This window comes from Leptosomus discolor, chromosome 2 (genome assembly GCF_034619465.1).
Source record: "Leptosomus discolor isolate bLepDis1 chromosome 2, bLepDis1.hap2, whole genome shotgun sequence".
NCBI classification, from domain to species: domain Eukaryota; kingdom Metazoa; phylum Chordata; class Aves; order Leptosomiformes; family Leptosomidae; genus Leptosomus; species Leptosomus discolor.
The window spans coordinates 8726521-8750281 of record NC_141392.1 but is presented as its reverse complement, the minus strand read 5'-3'; positions in this window follow the sequence as shown (position 1 = coordinate 8750281).

Sequence of the window (23761 nt, the reverse complement as noted above, 5' to 3'; positions counted from 1 at the left end):
AAAAAAGTATTAAGCAGATTCTGAATTTCAGCTGAACACAACTAACAAAAAAGAAAAAAAAAACCCTTTTGTTGTCTTTTTTAATGGCCAGCCATTAGTGATTCTGAAAATAGAATGCATTTCGAAAGTAGTTTAAGTGCTGCTTTCATCAATCTTTATTATTTATTGGTTGACTCAGATGACAGATCTGAGCTACTTTATAGTTGGAGGTGTGGCTGATGGTTTGTGTGCCCTTCTTGACCTTGTCAAGGGCAAACGTAGTTTAAAGTTGTTTATAAACTATAAATTTCATGGTAAAGAATGATGTGAAAGTAAATCCAGTGTACTTCTTAAATGATTAAAAGTACATTGTGTAAACAGGATACTGCAGCGGGGAACTCTGAAGAGTGTGATTCTACTCCTCAGACTATTCTGAATAGACATGTAGCAGAAGCTGATCATTAAAAAGGATTTCTGTCACAACGCCTGGTGAGAATTGGCAATAATTTTGTGGGTATTAGCTGCATGTAGCAATGAAACTGCTATGAGATGTTGATGTTTACAATTTTAAAGAAATTAGGTAAAAGCAAGTTCCATTACTATTTCAAGAAAAACATTCACAATGATTGAAAGAGACTGCTCTGTTGCTGACTCTCTGAGGATTTAGAGGCATATGGCTTCTCTTTAGTAAGAGCAGGCTGCGATGGCTAGGACACTAAAACTCAAATTGGATGCCTGTGGCTGTTAAGACATTTGCCATTTAATTATACCAATTCCAAGACCTGCCTTGTCTCTTGATGGGTTTATTCCTTCTACAGTACTGGACATACATCTCCACAATTTATACAAATATTATAGTGTTTGAATGTAATTGGGGTATAAAGGCTATGTTAGTGATTGCCACACTGTGCATAACTTAAACAAGGCAAGACAATAAATAAAGAAAAAACAGGGTTAGGTATTTGGGAAAACTATTTGAATTTTTTTTTTTTTTTTTTTCAAATCAAAGACTAGCAATCTCAAGACTTGCAGCTTTAAGAAAAACAAACAGTACACAATACTAAATGGAGTTGCCATACCATGTGGGTGAATCTGTTAGTTTGTTTATGTTCACAAGATTATACAAATTACTGTGAAGATATTAGAAAGTTTTGATCCTAGAGAGCTTAAACTGTTTGAAAAATGGTATAAAACTGTACAGTTTTGGCACTCTACAACAAAAAAGTGGTGAAAAAAATGCATATTTGGTGGATATGATAAAATAGAAAAAAAAATGATTGCCTGCTGACTTGGGTTTCATAAGCTCACCTTTCATCTGAACATAACAGGGAATTTGCTTCTCTACTTCCTGCATGAGGTTTTAAGTCCTCCTCTTGTCTATGACGTTCTGAGGTGGTTTTTGAATGGCATGCTATAATCCTGTGTCATTCCTCTCCTCTACACCCTATTGCCGGTTCAGCCAAAGTTTTACTAAATGTAGAGAAAAACCCACGAAATTCTAGCACTGTGGAAACTGAGGGCAATTCAATGCCCCACTGATTTATTTATTTAATTGCAGAGACAGAACTAGATGGCAGACTTGTACATAGTTCCTAGCTCACAGCTTCAATTCCTTTGCATATTTAGATTGTCATTCTGGTACACAGATCTTTAATTGCAAAATTAGGATGTGAGTCTGCATTTCCTTAGAGGTGTGAAGAGCTTGGATCTAGCCTTCAAACTGAGTCCTACCCCTATTATTTTTTTACAAATCCCCATATGCCTTTTACTAATTTCTGGAATATTTAGATAGGAATAATTTAGTTTCATGAATCCAACTGACTAGCATTCATACTCCTCTGAATGAGTTTACAAAGGGTATCTCAAAGGCAAAAATACATTTAATCGATTTCTGAGGTTCTTAGAAAAAAGTATATTAGACATCTTGCTGTGATGCAGTTCTACACATGCTTCCCTCTAGCACTTAGAAGTAAAAGCCCTAATCAAGTTTTGTGCTACTTTTGTTCTGTAAATATAAGCTTTAAAAGGATTCTGTGAGAGCTGATCTGGCCCTGTACAGAAGTGTTTTTTTCAAAATTGAAGATCAGGATCACTTCTAATTCCACATGAACAGTGCTTTTCATACAGTGTTTTCAACCAAAACGTAAAAAGACAGTGCTGGTATGTGAAAACAAAAAACTAACTAGAGACTAAGAGGGCTTCAGCATGAGCAGGGACTGCACTGGAACACCTTTCAGGCAGTTACATAAACAGCTCTTAATTTCCTGGTGGAGGTGGCACATGGTACTGGATACATATGTAAGAGATTTTGATCATATGCCTAAGACTTCATTTTTAGTTGTAATGTGTGCGACAGTAGCCATGAGTAAAGGTGGCTAGACATAGAAATATATTCACATCACATAAGTAGTGCAGGTAATTTCTTTATAAAAGAGAATCTTTGTGACTCGGGATAGATACAAAGTGAAAAATACAAAGATTTCTAAGGAAGGACATTCTATCAAAATATCAAATTTAGCATAATCAGATGGGGTGGGGATTGTTTTTGTTTGTTTTTTTTTTTTTTTTTTTTTTTAGTCTGTGAGGAAAGAAACTATCAATGCTCCTTTCTGCTTTTGTAGGCAGCTGAAAAATCTCTTCCTTTGTGGATAGTCAGGGCACTATTGTTATGATTTTTCCTATGAAAATTGAATTTACTAGTTCCTAAAGAAAAAGAATGTCAATTTTTCTAAGGAGCTTCCTTTGTAAGCATATTCTTTGAGCAGAATGTCCCTGCTGGGTTTTATTCATGATTAACTTTATCTACAAAACTGGAAGTCAGTATGCAATAAAAGATGAGGCAAAGCGCAGTGACAATCTCACAGGTTAAATTGGACTTAACACAAAAGGGAATCATCAAGAAACAGGAAGAAAACTTTCCTGTTGGGCAGAGTAGCTTTATTTAGGTCTTACCATCTTTGCTTATGAGCTGTCAGAACCTAAATTGTCTTCAGTAAGGCAATAACAATGATTAGGAGGACAAAGAGAGAGTGATATGTGGATTCTGTCATTGGAATTTAGTGCAATTCCACATGAAGGGAGTGGAAAGGAGTGACAAAGGATGGAGGAAACATATGGAAAGTTATAAAGAGTCACACAATGCAAATTTCTTTGTGGGAAGATTGGAAAAAAATTCTGGATCCCTGTGCTTCATTTGAAAACTAACATTTTAGTATAAAGCTGTTCATGCTCTAGGACTTCGCTGGCTGCTATGCATAGTTTGAAATCAAGCTGCTTCTGTAAATAGTACGCTCTTTGCTTACGTAGCTTATGTGGCACTTCGGTGTTGTGTTTAGGTGTTTAGTCCAATTTATGAACTAAAAATTAGGGTAGAGAACCACAGATAGGCACATGCCAAAAACCACAGTTCAGACCAAATTTGAATTTAAAGAAAAGTTTTCTGACTGTCTCAACTTAGCATTTTGAGCTGCTTTCAGCCAAACCAGAACTATATATGATCAAGCAGTACGGCCTTTTATAATATATGGTGGGCTTCAAAGTATGTATTCCATACTAGAATTTTGCAGCTTGGTCATTTTTTGAAGCCAAGTTGTGATCTTGCTTTTCATTCCAAATACTGCCACAGTCCAAAAGCAGTCCATTGACTGCTGCACATGCTACATCCTATTCACTGTGAATGAGGACATTGGAATCTGGTCCTGACCGAGAGCAGCGTCTTTGCAGGGATCTGGCAGATATTACCTGAACCAGGTAAACTTATTTCATCAAGCTGGTAGGTACTGCACTTCTGAACTTTAAGGAGCAAGAGTGAATACGAAAAGTGGAAAACCCACAAGAGGATGTAACTGATATCCTTATAGCTCAACTGATCCAAAACACATTTTTGCAAGGGTATATTCCAAGAACCACCCACACAGACACTGATCTGAGCAGACTAAGCAGCATTAAATGGTAATGCTTTTTCCTTTAGTATTTGTTAATAGTTAACAGAGTTGCCAATCTGTTAAAGAACAGTTCTTTTATATCCTCTCTGGAATTGCCAAATATTTCTATAAATTGATGAGGGGATGATATTTGCTGCTCTATGGAAATATTGCATATCTTCCTAGATAGCTGTTGGTGTAGTTTTCCCTTATTCCAATCCTTTTTAATAGCTACTTGCCTAAATGTTTGTTGGTTTTGGTCATAAGAGGAATACATATACAAAGTACTCTGGGTTTGTTATCAAGATATGCAGGATCCATTCATTATTTGCATGTAACTGTGGTAAAATAATGCTGCTATTAGGAGAGCTAGTAGTAATATACCTGCCAAAAGAAATTAGAAGTGCTTTACAGACTGTATATATGCACTTCTTAGATAGGTAGGCTAATTTTGCAGATGATGTACCTGCGGCATAGATTTTAAGTGGCATGACTGAGATGGAGCACAAACCTGTAGTTGAGTCAATACTATTCTTAAATGATGATTGCTCTAAGTATAATTAAGCTCAGTCTCTTCCAGCTAAGATGTGTTTAACATAATCTGGAGTGGTCTATGTGGCAGACTTTTTATTACTGTAGAGCAGTATATCTGGTGTAGAACTCCCTGAGGAATTTGAACAGCCTCTGGCACATGGATTTTTCACTAATATTTCTGTCAGGTTGAGAAGATGGCCCTCATCTTGGCAGATGTAGAGAAAGAGGTTGGACAAACTCCAACATGGGTTCTTTGTTTTTCTTTGTTGCTTTTTAATTAAATAATCAGACATGATGCATAGACATTTTCCTGAAGATGAATGCATTGAGTCTTTCGAAACTTTTCAAATTTCTAATTGTTTGACAGTAGTAGAACTGACAATGCAATACAGTGGCATTCTATCCTCCAACAAAATACTTAATTTTCCTATTAAAGATAGTTAAAATATCTCTCACCATTCACAAGGGTAAGCAAATAGAAAATTCATTATTTTATCTGAGGAACCTGGTATTTTAGATTGGGAGTTTAGATTGCAGTGACTACGGTGGATTAGGGTTAAATTCTTAATGAAAGACTGAGAGCACTTTGCATAGCATATTTCTTCTTAAATAATGACTTGTTCCATGTGTATTCAGAGCAACAGACTCATTTCATGTTCACTGGACTGTGGCTAGAGCTGCAAATTTCTCTCAAGCACATTTCCAAATAGTAATGAATTCAAAGATAAAGTGTGTTGTTGATTCTGCCTTGCTTGATTCTTTCAGCCTCTCCTCCCAGGGCAAGTGCTCCAGCCCCATTCATTGTGGTGGCCTCCACTGAGCTTGCTCCAGTTCATCAGTACCTTTCCTGAACAGGAGGGCCCACATCTGGGCACAGTGACATGTTGTAATGTAATGACAGTTACCAATTGCTCATGCCTCCCTTTGCTCGTCTGCCAGAGCACTTTTAACTGTTGTCCCATGTGTCCCAGTCACAGCTACCAGAGTGGCATTGACCAGAACTGGGATGCTATGGTCATATGTACGGAGCCAAACACAATCTTTTTATGATAGGTAAAAAACGACAACTCCGATTTTCCACAAGAAGCATTGTGTTAGGAATCGTACAGTGGTACAAATTCCAAGAGTTCTTTGATGTGAGTGAGGTCTGTCCAAACATTCCAGCAAAACCGTTTTTTTGGGGGGTTGCTATGCTAGATATCAAAAAAAATGTGCCGATTCTTCTTATTTTGCAGAAGAGAATTTTTTTTCCCCTGAACTTTCTCATTGAAGTTGCTTTCCCTTAAAAATAAAGAGGTAGAAAAGAATTACAATATTCACCCCAAGCAGACCTCTGGTACTTTTTGACCTCTAACCATAATACACAGGAAAAATGTTAGTTTTAAATAAAAATGCTTAGAATATTAGCGTAAAAAATACACTAAGTCCATCAGGCAATTTAAAAATATAGTAAAATAGCTGAGGACATAATAAAAATTAGTTGCTACCATATGTGAAATCGTTCTATACCAACCTTAATATACGTGTCTGTGTATTGCCATTGTTTCAGTTACACTATATGGAAACGTCTATTTTTGATTCTAATTACGGGTATTTACATACGCATGCTGAAACAGAATAGGCCTCCTTTGGGTGCTGAGAGACAGGGTGTCTTGACAGCTTCAAAATCAGCCTGGTATGTGAGCAAAATCATTGAAAATTCCTGTGGTCCAGAGGCCGTACAAGTAGCTGAAAGGCCATGCTGAAACTGGAATTACAGCATCAGAAAATGTCAATGAAGATGAAATTTAAACGCAATTGAGTTATACATCAGTAGTAAAAATAAAAAAGCCGAAAGGGTTAATCTGGAAGAAAGACTCATTAATTCTGAGCTGGATGTTGCATAACAAAGACTTAGTTTTTCAAATAAACCAGAGCTGGTTGCTAAAGACAATATAGATTATACAGAGAAATAGAGGTAATTATTCCTAATAATAGTCAGTGGTACTGTTAGTCCCAAGTAATCAGTGAATGGATCAGTCACCCAAAATCCTGAAACTGAATTCAGACCTATAGGGGATTCTAAAAAAACCCAAACAAAACCACACCACCACTCCCAAACAGGGGAAAAACGTGTTTTCATTTCACTGCTTTTTGAGATTTTGAAAGACATTGTTACTCTTTCATCTGGGAGCATAGGGCCTTCCTCCGTTGTGAAATTCTCATGTAGCCTCCTAATTACGTTTAAATAGAATGAAAAATATTGGAGATACATTAAAAAAAAATCAAGAATTAAAAGCAAAACCAGAATATCGATTTTCTCTTATTTTTCAAGCTATTATTGATCTAGGGTAAGCATTCTGCAAAATTTTATGACCTACATCTTTGAAAAATACAAGTGGTTTTTGGTGTGATACTGTAACGAGGCTTGGAGCTTCACCACATTGTAGGTACTGCTGTCCTTCAGTCGTTGTCTCTTTATCGTAACTACTTTATGTCAAGGGGCTACATCTTTCTGTTTTGTGTTTTAAACTGATAGTATTCTGAAATAATTTAATGATTTGGTGGGATTAAGTCACAGATACTATTTTGGTAAACACCTTTTCTTATTTTGGTAAACTATTTTTTTCTCATTTAGGGAAGGAATAAGCAAAATTATGCGTTACAGAACAGGCCAAGGCAGAGGCAAAACTACAAATCTATTTTTTGATGGTAGATATATATTCTGTGTTTTCTATGGCATATGAGCCAAATCATTTAGGAAAAAACTATATTTGGTCAGTCTTTGGATATGTTTTAAATACTTAAGATTCCATTTATTGTCTATATTTTGATTGGCGAAGCATTTTATGTTGATATTCAATATTAATAAACTGTCTTCAATTAAATATTCAATAGTAATATTTGTATACACTATACAGTAATATACTTATTAATTTTCAATAATATTTTTATCGTTTTATGGCCTGTGTTAAGTAAATTCAAATATTTCACACTTCTGTGTAATGAATACGAGGATAATACTGTGTGTTGTTGGGATTAAATTAAGATGTTAGGCTTCTTGACAATGAAGCATCCCAGACAATGAAATAGTTTCCAAGGGAATAATCTCATACTTTATCCTTTGTATTTAAAAAAAAAACAAAAAACAAAAAAAAAAACCCAAACAAACACTCCAAGCAGCAGCAAAAAGAAAAAATCAAAAAGAAAATAAGTTTACTGGGTTTGAAAATGATTTAATATTGGCAGCCTTGGCAGGATTTTCAGTGGGACAATGAAAAGCTTCACATGGGACCATAAAATAATCCTGGGAAACACTTTTCAGTTTCAAAAGGCTCTGTCATCCCAGTACATACTTTGTATCTCCCTTTGAGTCTTCACTGGACACCCTCAGACAAAATCATTGCAAAGAGACTGCTGCAGGCTGGCCTCAGAAAGACGTTTCTAATGTGATGTGCCAGAATCTAAGGACAGCGTAAAAACATTATTCCTTCCCCCCATTACTGTGATCGCAGGCCAATCAGTCACTCAAATATCCCCACAACGTGCCCTGCATGCCAGGCGAAGCTTTTGAAACCTGCAGTCTAATTGCTCTCTACTTACATCTTCCACTGAAAATGAACCCATGTCTCTGGATACCATTTACAGCCCAGTGCAGTGGACAGAAGGCTTGTATTAGTGGTTCAAAGCCTTTGGAAAATGTATCACAAAATACATAGGAAGTTGTTATTTTCTAGAGTTACTAAAGATTCTTGCATTATCCTCTTGTTCCATGGACTCTTCCAAGTAAAAAAGTCAGTTTTGTAGCTGAGTGAGTAAAAACTCTTTAGTTTGGAAGGTCTGAAAGTTACTGTTGTATCTCTTAAAAAATAAAAAAATAAAAAAATAATTCAGATAGACCAGGAAACTCTCAGAGGATGAGCTGTATTAATTCAAAATAGCTTTAAGTGTGTGAAGCTCAGAATTTTTCCCAGCCCTGCTTTTACTGTATGTATATACATTGGATAGTAGAAACTTTGTGAAATTTTATATATACCGGTAAAGCCACATTACTTTCTTACATTGCTTTACTAAATAAGGTCTGTGGTGCAAAGCCTGGAGAAGGAGGGGCTTTCTGTGGTTACCTTTTTGTGAACCTTGGGGAGCCTGCAACTCTGTTAAGAGATCCCCATTGACAGAAACTCTTTATGGAGGATAAAGCTTGCCTTCATTTACTGGCAAATAAGCAGAAATGACAGTATAGGTCAGACCCTGCTGAATTTTGATATGTAACAGCTTGGCATTTTAGTCAGATGCTGTTAAAATTCAAGTTTGCAGATAAAATGCAGTTGCTGCTGAGTAACGTAAGAACAACAGAAGAGTCCTAAATATCCTAAGTTTCTCTCGTTTCACCACCCCCCCCCCCCCCCACGCCCCCTCCATTTATGCTTGCTTTCTTTGTCCAAAGGACTCTGTGCTGGAGTCAAAAGGGTTTGCCTGTTTACCCAGGAGCCCAGCATTACAGGTAGTTTTTCAAGCTTTCTAGGTGGTGCTTTAAACTTCTGTTATTTAATATATGTGGGGGAAAAAATCGCTGATTAATCAGACATTACCTGATTTGTTGCTCTGAATAGCTGCGAAGGAATTGTAGTACAAAGATAAATCACTGAGAAGACCTGCTTTTTACTAAATCAATGCAATGAAACAAACTTTACTAGCAAGGCTATAGTGGGAGAATCTCTAAAGCCGACAGACGACAAACTGATGGGTCAGATCCTCTGTTCATTATTGGGCAAAACTTGCCAATAAAATCAAACGTGGTTTTGTCAGAGTAGATGATCTTCAGGATTTTATCTGGTATTTTAGCAATTGCAAATCTGCACTCTACGTGCATTTTTTTTTTATAAATATTGGCCAAAACTAACATGCTCATATGTAGGATTTGGATTGAAATCAAATTTTGAATTTTTCAGAATATAGGGTTTTACATTGGCCCGTCGCTTATTTTTACAGTTGCCAAGGTACAGTTCAGATTTTCAGAGGATGGAGAGGGAGAAAAAAGAAAGTCAGTATTAAGGATGATTAATAGCAAATGGTTATAATATTAGAACAGTTACAGAGTTAGAATGTTGCCACTTGTAAAAACATTTTAAAGTGGAAAACATTTTACATCATTAGAAAAATATGTTAAATACATCTTTGAAGTGTATTGCTTTAAAATAATGTCAGTAGAAATAACCAATATGATTGGTGGGGGATTAGAAAAAGTGTTCAAGGTTACTAATGCCTGAAAGATCTTTTAAATGAATGTTATGCACTCTGATTCCCAAAGAACATGACACTAATGCTTATCATCTAAATTATGACGTAATGAGTAATATTGAAATATACTATAATTATATAGATAGCTAGGATTCCACAAAAACTAGTGGGCAAAAATGTATATTTATAAATGTTAATTTGTTGAACAGAGGTTAGAGCAGGGATATTTTGGATTTAGTTTAAGGGTCTCCTATTTATCAAGTGCTTCAAATCAAAACAAAATCAGAATGGAAGTTCAAGCAGCCATATGATGCTTTTTGGTGTCTTGAGTAAATGGTGTTCGTGAAATTAAGAAGTTAGGTGAAAAAGGCATTGTGGCTGCAGGAAAATCCTTGTAGTCATCAATAAAACAAACAATTCCTAAAATATTTTTGCAATGTTACCAAACACCATCCAAATAGAAAGTTTTTGTTACACAAAATACATTACTGTTAGTTTATCTGCAATCTTATGCTTACGGTTTAAAAACAGAATGGCAAAGTAAGATAATGGATAATATCACTGTGAGATTGAAATTGGTGAAATAAGACGAAAGAAGAATAAAATAAGATTAGACTTAAACATTTCAACAGGTCTATACTTATGGAATCATTTAGGTTGGAAAAGACCCTTAAGATCATTGTGCAACCAATGGTTGGTTAATTAGGTAGCACCTCACACAGAGTAAGCCACCCGAAATAGTCATTGAGGTACTGTTAGTAATAGCTGCAACTTTAATCACTGTGAAAGAGGAGGCGGCCTCTGTTTTTTTCACTGAATAGGGAGGAATTAGTACAGGAAATTAACATAAATGGGAAAGGCTCTTAGAACCAGTCTGTCATGTCCCTCCCCCCAGTATCTGTTCTCAGGCACTAGTGGATATTTGAAGCGTAAAAAAAGCGCAGTTCATTGCAATATTTGTCTGGAAGATGACTAAGTTTGTTCAAGTGTAGGAGAAAAGATGGTCTTGCTGTGGCTTTATTTTTCCTGATCAGACCCTTGCCAAGATTAAACCTTACAGCTGAGTTTAAATGACGACGAGTTTGCTGCCTGGATTCTGGTCGGAAACGCTTCAGTAGTATAGTGCAATGCTACTAACCGCTGTCGTAGAGACAAAGCTGTGTCCTGCAATGTGTTGTGCACCGGACAGCATCCATCTGGATCAATCAAGGTTGCATTTTATGTAAGGCGAAAGGTCGTGCAGGCTGCAATGGGGAAGGCTTTCAGCAGAGTATGGCTGCTGCAGGGAGGGAGGGAGGAATGAAGTAATCCTTTAAAGCAAACAGAGTTGGTTAAATAATGCCATGAAACTTCCAGTTCTCAACAATGGTCAGAGATCAAGCTGTGTTTGTATATACAGGGTTGAAGGTTAACCAGTAACTAAAGTCTTCCCTGATTGCCAGAGGTTTACATTTTCTCTGTCACTGATGTTTGCCAAGTGGGATTTTGTGAGATTAGAAAGAATACATATGGGCAAACGGGTATATTATAGGGCTTACCCAAACAGAGCTAGAGAGGAGGACCACACTGATACCATACACATGGCGAGTTCAGACCACGCTGAGAGGCCTGATGGATCATGTAACAAGCAAGGGCTGAAAGCAGAAAATCTTAAAGGGAACACAGTAGTTGAAAGACCACACTTCCCTCTCATTTTGTATTTCAAAGAAGTTGCAGCAGTACATAAGAGTACTGCAGCTGAAAGAAGATACAAAGGGATTTTTTCTTCTCTGTTTTCCCCAGTGTATTCTCTGTGCTGTTTGCCGGCCCTTTTCGGAAAGTTAGTTTCATTCTTTGCAGTCCTTAGTATTCACTCCCCTTGCTGAAAAGATCCTGATAGTCAAAAAGCAGTGTAAATAACTTCTCTCTATAAACGATAGTAATGACAATAATAATGAGCAGCACATGATATCTAATTGCAATGGTTTTGTCTAGTAATTTTCAAAGATCTGATAGGCATGAAAGATAATTTTCCTTATGGAAATTCTTTCCTTTGACACTTTGTTCTTCCCTTTCTTTCAGCCGAGAAGAACCAGCTAATTTATCCCCATTCTTTATGCTTCTGTTATTTCTATAAGCTCTGATGAGAGCTTAACAAATGTTTATTGGTAAGAGATGTGACCCTGTTGCCATCTCGTGTGGCTGTTGAACTTTTGTTCATTGCTGTTTACAAGAGGAATTATTTATATTAACCTAAATATTGCTGAGGTAGAAATTATTTCTGATACTAATGGTCTGGCAATTAACACAAAAAAGTCTATTGAGATGTGTAAGTCTGTTTCCTATTCCACCATGTCCGTGCATCCAGCACCCAGCACAAGGTGACTCCAGTTGACCATTGTGCTGCAGGGATGCTATTGTACTACAGTTGATAAGTCACAGTAAGGATTTGTGCAAAGGTGTGAACTTTGGTAATCATTTCTTGCTCAGAAACTTTTGCTCAGCAGACACCAAAAGTAAGTACAGTTTCTCATGTCTAGTAGCAGGAATTATTAAAGGTTGCCTCAGTGCGCTTACGATGTGGCAGGACAAGCTTTAAAACAGGCTTCTGCTAAGGAGAATAACTTTGCGTGGATCATACTTTTCTCAAGAATATTCCGCACAAATACTGACTCTCTTATTATCACAATACAAAGTTTTGCCTTGACATATTATAGACGTCATTATGGAATATATGTTTACTTTTAAAACATATCTTATAACCCTGAGTATATGAAGTCTAATAAGCATGTTTACATTGTAAATGTATTAAAGGCAGAGAAATAAAACAGAAGGCAACAACAGAAGTTTAAAATCTAAACTGAATTCCTGAACAACGATTATTTCTTTCAAATGTTGCATAACATTTCTAAGAATCAAACGTCTCCATCTATACCCTTTGCTGAATGGTACTTTGGACTCTCGGAGAATAAAACGGTGTAAGTACGAGTAGCAGGCACTATCCCTCAAAAGCATCTATAAATTTATTAAAATTCTTTTCACAGCCTGATTGACTCGTAGAATTATGAGAATCTACTATACTGACAGCCATTATGAGTTTGATTCCTCAGCCCAGACTAAACTCCCCTTACTTTTGCACCACTTAGCTCCTGCAAAAATAAAAGCTTGAATGAGACCATTTGGATAGTACAGCAAAGCGTCGTAACAGAGCCTGGATCTGGTATAGGGGGCTTCAGTTCTGTGGTGGTAACCGAACTGTGTAACAGTATCATGTACTGAGTTTCATGCAACTTGTGCATGAGTAATTTCTGCATTATAGGCTCCATTTCTGCATCATAGCTTCAAAGATGAGAATTTTTACTTTTGCATTTTACCCAAATCTGACTCTCAGGAATTTGGATGCTTTTCCTTATATTAAAAATATTTTATTTACTCTTAAACTTCTGCATTTCTGTTCTCAATTAATGTCACATAGAAATATGTCCAGCCTGGTGCTTTAAATCTCTCTTATCCCTTGCGCTTCTGTAGATACAGAGTGCAATCAGGCCCTTACAAGACTGGTGTGAAAATTTCTGTCAGTTTTGGGTTTTTGAATACTGCTTCCAAAGAGCAAAATACACAGGCACATATGTCTTCTGTTTCATATGGTAAAGTCCTTAAAAAGCTGGAACTATATCATAAGATTTCACTTAATTCTACTTGGTAACAAACCAAGAAAAAACTCAAGAGCTTCAGGACTATGAGGTCAAAGCCCACCTATTGTGACATTTTATTTACTGACCCTCACACAGTAGAAAGAGATAAATAAGTGAATAGGGTTTTTTTAAAATTAATGTGATTAAAATGCTAATTATATCTTTCATCCTAACAGTCTAATATATAATCACCAAAACAAAAGACCTATAAAAGCATTTAGTAAGTAAATATTTGTGCATGAAGGACTAAACAAAGATAATATTAAGGCTTAGTTACCATTAGCTGTTGCTTACTAATGAAAATTAATAGGCTGGATTCAAAACCAGCTTTCAGAACACTTCAAGATTACTTTCAGCATTGTCAAGAAGTAAATAGCTTTTCTTTTGCTACTCTTGTCTTAGTAGCAAAGGAGTATTAAGGTTTCACCTTCTCTTATTCATGAGGTAGACTTTTACAAGGAACAGTTAAGTGGTTGAAATCTTGAGACCACTGAGAAGGCTGTCACATTTTTCTGTAGAGCGTTTTTAGACACTTGAGCAAATGTAGCTGCAATTCTGTTGAGACCGTACAAGTGACATCTTCATAGAGTTGTAGTCAAGTTAACCAGTTTATCACTTTGTGTTTGTGTGCTGTTGAATAAGTGCTTCACTACAGGATTTTTTTATGAGCTATTCTCCCATGGGATCTCTTCCATAGGAGTAAATCAACTCAGACCATTAATATGGGCCAAAGCTTCCAGATAAGTATTGGCTAAATACTGATCATACTGACTAAATTACTAAGATAAAAATATACTGTCTGTGTCAGCAGATTTCACTATTAAGTTTTGTTATTGTGATAATGATTTCAGTATTAGAAACATGCACATGAAATTTTTGGGTTTATGTTTTTAGTGTTAACACTCAAAGAAAAAAGGTCATACTTCTTAAGTTACTGATTAACACTGTTCAAGGTGCTTCTTTGGGTGGTCAGGGAAGTTTTGTGTAAGCATACAGTTTACCCATAGGCTCTTACAATGGTCCTTTTATATTTTGTAAAACTACTCAAGAATGTTAAGTATCTTCATTGTAATCCAATTTACAGAATGATCCTGTAATCCCTTAGAACGTGAACCATTTATTTTAATGTGAACCATCTTATAAGGTATTAGAAACCTGATTGCACTATGTAGAGAGAAAGGTGGCTGGTTTCAGCTTTTATGTTTTAATCTGGAATCGAGTTCAAAATGGAGTTTAAAGACTCTGGCTGGTTAGTAAATGATAATAAGCACATCAGCAAACAATTCATAGACAGTTTTGAGGGGCTGTCTGTAAAATCACTGATGTGTGTTAGAAAATATTCGCATGAATGATCTCAATGCTGTTAATAAAAATATTTGTAGGAGTAAAGCTGCTCACTTAATGCTTTGTAGAAGTAGGTCCATGTGCCCAAGCTGGTATGGATTTCGCTGATGGAACAGGCAAAACAGGGCATCATGCAAGGATCAGAGTATGTGGAAGAGCTGCAGAATTCCAGTGGCACAGAAACCTCTTGAGTCTCTCTCCCCTGCTTTTACATTTCTCTTGAAAATTTGGTCTGCGCTAATTCAGCTAGTTTCAGGTTAATCTATTTTCATTTTGTATGAAAGTTAGGCCAAAATTTTGCCCATTCTTTCCCCATCTGTGGTTAGAAAGCAATGGATCCAGTTTTATGTAACCAGGCTCAATACTCAAGAAACCCACAGGGCAGGTTTATTGCTCCCACTCCCTTCCCGTGCGTGGTATAAAATGGAGTCCCACCGTTGTGGAATAACCGTCTGTTTGCATACTTTTGTCCATACAGCCCATCAGTTCATTTGTGCAGATGTAATGAGCAGCAGGAGCATTGTGCAGTATTTTTGGCTACAGTTTACTCTGTGAAAAATTATGTGTGTTTGAGGTAACAAACTGAGCCTGCATCAGGAGTGGTTCCTAGTTTTTAGATTTAAAAAAAAACTCCTGTAGAAGATGGAACCTAACTCTGAGAAATGATTTAAAATTTCTATGTTGCTTTTGTACTTTGTGTAAAGATGCAAGCGCTCAGCTGTGTTCATGAAACACGTTTTACAGCAAAAGGAAGCTGAAGCTTTTGAGACTGCTTGGTATCCTGTACCTATAGATAGTCCCAAGGCATGTTTAAATCCCCTGTAGAGCAACCTGGTTGACAAGGTACTATTTAACAGTTTTCTAATGTGCATTAGAGGCAGTGTGGGGGGGTAGGGTTGTTTTTTATTACTCTCTGGAAATATTAACAAATAAGTTAACATTGAGATAACTGCTTAAGGTATCTTCCTGAGATAGGAGGTGGATTTTAACCTCTCAAGTTAATCTTTGGAGAAATCAGTTTGCAGGGGTTTAGATTGTTTTAGGTTTATCACAGTACTGACTTTACATGAAATATCCAGTTGAAATTTCTAATGTAATGGCTAGTATACTTTCCTCTTCAGCAGCAGCTAAATTTTATGTAGTTAAAGGTCACCCTTGAAAGATGTCTAAGATGTCAGTAAGAGCAGCTAGGTCGTTTTTATGGCCTGCTGTTCTTAGTGGAGACAGTATCATTCATCACCAGTGGAGGATTCCACTCCCAGTTAAATCAGAAAGAACAAATCCTTTTAAAAGATGAAGTCTAGCCAAGGCTGAAGTATACAGGATACTTGTCAGTATAAAGGAGTTTATTCTGCTCAAATAAAGAGCAGTTTCCATGAACTGTCAAGTCAGAGTAGTTAACTGACAGTAAATCTTCAATCAGCTCCTAGAGCATGTGAGTGTTTAAGATAAAATTCTCCATTTGGATGTGTACGTTTCAGGAAAAACTTGATCCAACAGTGTTATCCTGATGTAGCTGTTCATTTTTTGGCAGAGATATAGGGGCAAGTTATTTTATTTACCTTCTCAAAGATAAAGAAGTGTCCCGTAAAGGCACTTTGTTTTCTTTGCCTGGCTTTGATGTTTAATTTGTTGTTGGTGTGTACTTTTGTGATCCATTTCATAATGCTGCCTACGTGTATTTTTGTTTTTCACTGCTAGTTCAGAACAGACTGACCCTAATAAGATTATTTGGAAAATATAATTCAGTAAAACAATATGTTGAGATTTTGAAGGTTATCTCTCTTATCAACCTCTGATTTCAGCAGGATTGTCCTATGTTTGAAAATTCTGCCATACTGTTGAGTTACAACTTCCCAGAAAAAAAAAAAAAAACAAAAACAAACCTCCACCAGGTATGCAGCTGGTGCTAAGCAGCAACATGGCTTGATTTCCTAAACTTGAGAGACTGTTCTCTGCATTTTCTTAAGTAGAAAACATGAGAGATTAATGAAGGTAGTGTGATTTCTATGACTCTGAATGTAGGTAATTAGCCCTTTGTGTCATCTTCAGGCAGCCTGCAGAGTACGTTAAAAATAAAGCATGAAGTGCATGTGTCCCCTGGATGCTAAGGGAGCCTTAGTTTTGCATTCATATCCAGCTGGGACCTTGATAGACATACTACTTCTGCTTGCCACTACTTTTCTGCCTTTGTAAATTTTCTTCTTCAAAATGTATAAGATGTATTAATTATATATCAATATATAATAAATTAGTAAGAAATTAAAACCATAACACAGTATGAAATTCAACCATCAAGGTATTGCAGTACTGACATCTCTTCTGCAAGAGCTTGTTTATCAGTCAACTGCTTATGCTTTGAAATAAGATATAAGGATTTTGAGAGATTGTGGTTTTACAAAATGAGTAACATTGCACAGTGATAAATTATTTTCTCTGCATTATTATTGCCATTCTTCTGTAGTTATAAGTTTTTGTAATCCATTTGTGCGTTTTGCCTCTGTTTAACAGAGACATATGATGAAAAGTAGGGTTATAGAAATGATCCACTCAAGGAGTGACGGTGGCAGTCTAATTAGCCACACTATGTCATGATGTGCTGTTGTGTGTTTTAGTCTTTATAATTATTTTTGTTTATTTGTGTTAATAAAATAATGATAACTCAGAAACCTCTACTGCAGCTGTTATGAAAAATAATGAGACATTCAGTGGTAATTTCTGGCTAGTATTTATGGAGAGAGGGACATTTTCTTAGGAGGAAAATAAGGATTTTTTAATTTATGATCATCATGATGGAACATTTAGAAACAAATAAACAGACATGTTGAAATATAAAATTGATTTGAAGACACAATTTTATTTCTGTGAAAAACATGTTTTGGTAGGTTATGCAGCAGATGCAAAAGCCAGGGCTCAGTTTCAATAAATAAAAATAAACTTTTGCTACAAAGTGAGTGTAATACTTTTAAAATAATTACTGTCTTTCAGGCTTATACCTTAGGTAGTGAGTAAAATATATATCAATGAGATAAAGGAAAGCAGGATAGAGCAATGTCTGGCACTTAGGAGTTAAGCATAACTTTTTACAATTAAGTTGCTTCAGATGTGTTACAACAGAAGGAAGATGTTAACATGCTTCTTTTACAAAAGATCTTAATACTACCTTCATTTCTATACCATTTGCACTGCTTTAGGGGGAGATGTTAAATGTTGAGTCTATGATGTGTATTTTGCTCTTTCTCTCATTCTTGTCCCTGAGATGAAAATTGACTGGATAGTGCAGTGTTTGGTTTTGGTAGAATTTGGTTTTAAAAGCAATAAATCAATTTTAAAAATGGATAAGCTGGATGTTAGAGAAAGTCAGGACAAGAAAGATATCATGCATTTGGAGAGAGAGGTGGAAATGCTTGTGATGACTCATAGTTCCTGATGGAACTCATTCCTCAATTTGTGACTGGCCTCCAAAAAACCTTCGTTTTCAGCACAAACAAGCTGTACCTTTGCATTAGAAGGTATAATGAGAGAAACTTCCCGAGTATTTGCTGTCAATCAGCAACTTCTCCCATTTTGTAAGTGGTCTTTCATAGCATCTTTGTCAAAGGTCACTGAGTGTTTTGAAAGTAAAGACCTTCACTTAATTTCAAGGAGGAAGCTGATATAGAGTTTGGAGAACAGGTGTAATGGATTTTTCTAATCCATGTTGCTGAAGTGTTACACTGAAAGATATTTTAAAAAGCATTATTCATTGTTGAAGTAGAAACAGGAGGTACAAATATTGCATGTAACTAAAGAGGAGCTGGAAGTGTTTTCTCTTGCATGAAGGTGATAAATACATAATTAATAGATGTAGCTGTACAAGTGTTTGGTAACAAAAAAAATATAGCAACCGTGTACTCAGATCACTGATTGATGCCAACTGTATGGTTTAATGCCATGAAATACAAGCAGAGGTATGTGCCATCTTCATGCCTCTGACACATCTATGTCATTTTCTTAGTTCACATTGATGTTGAAAATACCTGAAGAGAGGACGGGTGGTTTTGATGGTGTAACTGAAGAGTATGGGGATGGTGGTGCAATTTCCTGTTACTGTTATTTGGAGGGAATGATTTAAATCATTTCAACACATTCTATTTGGATCCCTGCCATACCTTGGGATGATGTTGGATTATGCTGGAAGATTGGGAAGATGAGAATGGATATCTGCTCACTGGCAGCAGATCTTCCATCAATCTCTCTAAAGTTTGTCCTGTCCTCTGTGCTGGCCTTTATCCCAAATGTAATAGATCAAGGGTACTGGCTTCAACTGAATAAGTTATATTGCTCTCTGGATGCCATTTCAGACCTGTTTTGAATTTTCCTGTCTGAGGATTTTTCAAGTGTTGGTCCAAATACTGCGTGCCGTAGGGAAGAAAGGAATATGTCTTCGTAACTCAAACGTGAGTTATTTCGGTAGTGAGTGGCTGCAGTGGCTTGTGGCATTCTTTCATCAACTAGGTAGCTAAACTATTTACAAAAACTTTTGGGGAGGCTTCTGTGCAATTTCCGGTATTCCTTGAGCAGTGTGAGCTCTTCAAACACTCCTGGAGCATACAGGAGGAACTAGACTACTTAAGAAACCTTAAGTGTATGTGGTAGTGTCACCATAACAAGATGATAGTTCTCTACATTAATGTGCATTTATGTAGCATGTCAAAAGATATCAAGTACTTTACAACTCAGCCAGTTAAATTTGCAGGCTCTGGCCCTGATCCAGAGACCCGTGAAATACATCTTTTGATTGATCTCATTGGACTTTGTAGTCCAAGCTGTCCAGATAGCAGTGATTTCATATACCCTGCAGATGAAAATACTCCTGTTGTGGCTTATGCCAGCTCACAGAAGGGGTCAGAAGTAATATATATCAGTTCAGTAAAACAAAAGAAATGTTGTTTTTAATTGAAATTACAAAAGAAATGTAAATTGGTAAAGAGGACGGTATTCCTCAAAGCTGTCATCTACCCAAGGCTTTGGTATTAACATGGTCCTCTTGAAAGAAAAAACCATCATAACTGTTAAAAAGTAGAATGGCTTGATGTTAAAATGTTGCCTCCTATTAGAAGAAAATAGCTTTCTACATCACCAACACCAATTTTCTCATCTTCATATCTTTGGATGTCTGTTAGTCAAGCTCCAAGCCCACTACTGGCTTTTCTCCTTTCCAACTCAGTAGTTTCAGAACGTGAAACACTTGCTGTAAAATGAGTGGAGACAGTCTGTACCTACTCAGTCCATGCTATCAGCTGGCCAGAGAAGTCACCTTTGATCTACAGCGAACATGGCAGGATTAGCCATGTGCTGTGCTTCATTGAACAAACCCCCACAGCTAGTGCTGCTTAGCGTGGACTCTGTAACACATTAATGTGACCAAACACATCTAAGACAAAAGCTGTTTTGTTTCCAGTTATCTGAAGTTTTAGCAGAATGGCTTTCTTGCTAAATCTAAGTGTATCGACATTAAAAGCATCAAGAAAAAAAAAAATTATTCAAAAGGCTCCTTTGCTTCCAGTACTAGTGTCTCCAGATGGACTAAAGTTTCTGCTTTCTCTTCCTTCTGCAGATGAATTTGGAGTGTTTGCCTCGTCTGTCTTGGCAGTAAGAGAAACAAATATGTCCTAACAACATAACGACAGACACAAAATGTACCTCATATTTGCTAAACTCTCCTGTACACCTCAAAAACGTGTAAGGATTATGTGGTGTACCGATCCCATAACTACGTGCAAATGTTTTAGTGGGGCAATCTACGTGCTAGGTTACATTTTGTTTTCACATTCCTCACAGTATTTGCAATATATTTTAAAAATAATAATAATAAACTTGTTTTCATCTATTGAAACCAAATGTCTCCCTTCAGGAAGTTTGTTTACTATTTTCAATACTCATCATTATATTTGGTTCTCTTTCCAGAGTACACACAGCATGTCTGCAGAATGTTCCCTAACCAAGTGGAAATAGATTATTTTAACAAATGGGGCCTTGCTCACTAAAAATGACAGCTCATATCCCATGTAAACTAAACATAGACAGGCAAGTTCTCCACCCCAGCTAGGTGAGCACAGCAGTATGACAGAAACAGGGACAGAACCTTCCTTGTCTCTCTCAGACCTACAAGGTAAAAGCTGCTACCCAGCTTCCCCATATGTACCCTTCCCCAACTGCTGCCGTTTCCTTTCTTTTTTTTTTTTTTTTCCCTTTCTTTCCTCCTCCCTTCCTCCCCCATCTTCCCCCCTTTCCTGAGAATAGAAACTGTAGACAATTCATTCTGTTACTCACTGCTTTGTAAGTAAAATCCTGGTGAGAGACACATGGATTGATTTTTCACACTTTGCACCATGAGTCCCATAGAATGGGAAGTAGTTGTATCACTGCAGTGGTTGAATTTCTGTGTAGGGATCTCTGTGTATAAGAAGTGCACTTGAGTACACATACTCAAATAATAAATATAATGGCATTTGTTAGATTGGCTCTGTGGAATTTAGACTCCTTTGTCACTATGGACAAAGTAACATTTGTGTTGAAATATAGGTGTGTTTATACACCGATATCGGTCTTTATAAGGCATACAGTGTTATAGCTTAATGATGTTTACAGAGTTTATCCATAAAACAAGTCAGGGTACAATTCAAAGCAACATCTTAATCTTGTTCTTCCTTGTGATTTTCTGGAAAGCTAACAGAGATATGAACCTGCGTGTACATGGCTGGCTCTAACCGTGTGTTGGGGATCGCATCTGGTTTCTCACTCTTAAGAGATTGTTGAATTCTTGAGAAGGTATAGTATATACCTCAGCAGGCTGGGTTCCTTGTGCCAAAATTTCCTTAGGAAGGAAACTAAACTGGGTGTCTCTGCCTGCCTTCATAGTGTAGTTCACAGCTTCAAGACCAAAGCTGAGGAACGGCTTTCAGAAAAGACCATTTTGGGAGTTTTTTGTGGTGCGAAGAGGATGATGAGATGAAGCATTCTTACAGGCATTTCACTTTGAGCACATATAAGGAAACTATTAGTGTTATAGTCAAGGGAGAGAATCTACAGGAAAGGATTGGAAGGGTCTGTATAAATTGACTGGTGAAATCTTATGAGGAGAAACTCAATCTTGTGTTTTGTTACTCTCATATTAGGAGTATATCTCCTAATATCTCTAAATCTCCTTGTATGTTGTCTATAAATACCTATTCCCACTCTTTTGTTTTCTGTGTGTCCTATAATGAAAACTGTTTTTAATGCAGTGGAAGAGAAATAACTAGTGTAATAATATTAGCCATTTTAAAAAAAATATAATTTCACCCTCTAGTACACACATGCTACATACAATAGCATATATACTATTCAGAGCTCTAGTTTGATCTGTTTTCACAGTGAAATGTATCACTACTAAACAACTAGATGAGGAGGAAAATGCAATATGGTTGTGGGTACACGGTGATGATTCTTTTGATTCTTTTATATCAAAAAGTGATTTAAGTATGTGTGCATCTATGACAAACTTAGTTGCCTCCAAATGTTTGCTGAGGTGACCATTGGTATTTAGACCACTAGAAAAGATTTTACACAGGTGTGGAAACAAACGTGTGTAATTTTTTCAAACCTACTTGTGACACATGCCTTTGATCCAGTGAAAACAACAATATGCAGCTTTACTCATGGTGTGGCTGTTTGCCATGTCTTTGCAGTTTTCTGAAAAGAAACAGGCATACAGGATTTATAATGCCTGAAATTCTCAGATTCTGAAATTGTTAACCAGCTCCTATTTGCAGACAAATCTATCACATAGTCCACAGCTGAATATAGCTGACAGCTTAGGAACTGGAGTATGACAGGACTGAAAGAACAGAAAGGAATCATATTAAGACTAAGAACTAAGTTTGAGTTGTTTGGTTGCTGATGTCTTACCTATGGACATTTGTTGCACTATTTGAATCATATAGTGGAAAATATTTCCTACAGGAAATAAAGCAGGTAAATTTGTTACGTATTCAGGGTCAGAAGGAAATGTAAACATGCTTTCCACATTGCAAGTTTAGTGTTAGTTGTCTCACAATTTGAGTTTGAGAGGGACAGCCGATGTATTCAAAGAACAGGACCTGAAGTAGGAGCATAAACCAGGCAGGGGATGAGAGGAAAACATGAACATGCCCATAAGGGAGTCAGTGCTGCAGAAGGAAACTGGACAGTGAAGGATGACAAGGCAGGAGCCATTGTGTGGAGGAGGAGCTAGTACTAGAGTCAGAAACTAAATTTCCCAAAAGAATACTTTTAAACAGAGCTATTTTTTGTCTAGTGCAGGAGAAAGTGTTCTAAAAGGGATGGAAGTACATCCTCTTGTATGTTTTTAGACTTTGAATATTGAACCATGAATATTTATTTTTATTTTTTAAACATAATACCTTCACATTCACTGCATCGCAGGCTTCACGTCAACACTGAATTTGCAGTGAATTTCTAATGTTACAAAAACGCAGGAATTAATTCCTCCAAGTAATATGTACTGTGGGTCAGTTTAGCAGAAAGGACTGAACAACTGCTTTCCATCAAAGATTAAACTGCCTATGGATATGGTTCAGTAACAGCAATGCAAGGGACAGTTACTGCTCATTTGACAGGGCTGCATTTATTCATGCAACATTACTTTTTGTAATGAAGCCCTAAAGAAATGTAAAACATCAAGGGGGGGGGAGCATGATCTCTTTTCAATCCCTTCTCCCCAGGGACTGAATGACATGAGCATCTGTTCTTTTGTTGATTACAAAGAATTTAGCACCTCTGGTGTGATGCTGATCAGGTACATCGTATTTCTATTTTCTTCCTTGAGAAACACCTATAATCTTACAGATGCCATTCAAAATAGTAAAGTTGCTAACAGGCATAATGAAAGTTAAGAAAACCTGTTTGTTTTACCCTTCACAACAAGACCCCATATTGTATTGCACTTCTGAAGATTCAGGGAAGGGTTTTGCAGCTGGTATTTTGGGGAGAGGAATCAAGGCAGCATTTTGCATTTTCAGTCATAATGGCACTTTTTCTCAGAAATTCAGGATTTAGTTTTGT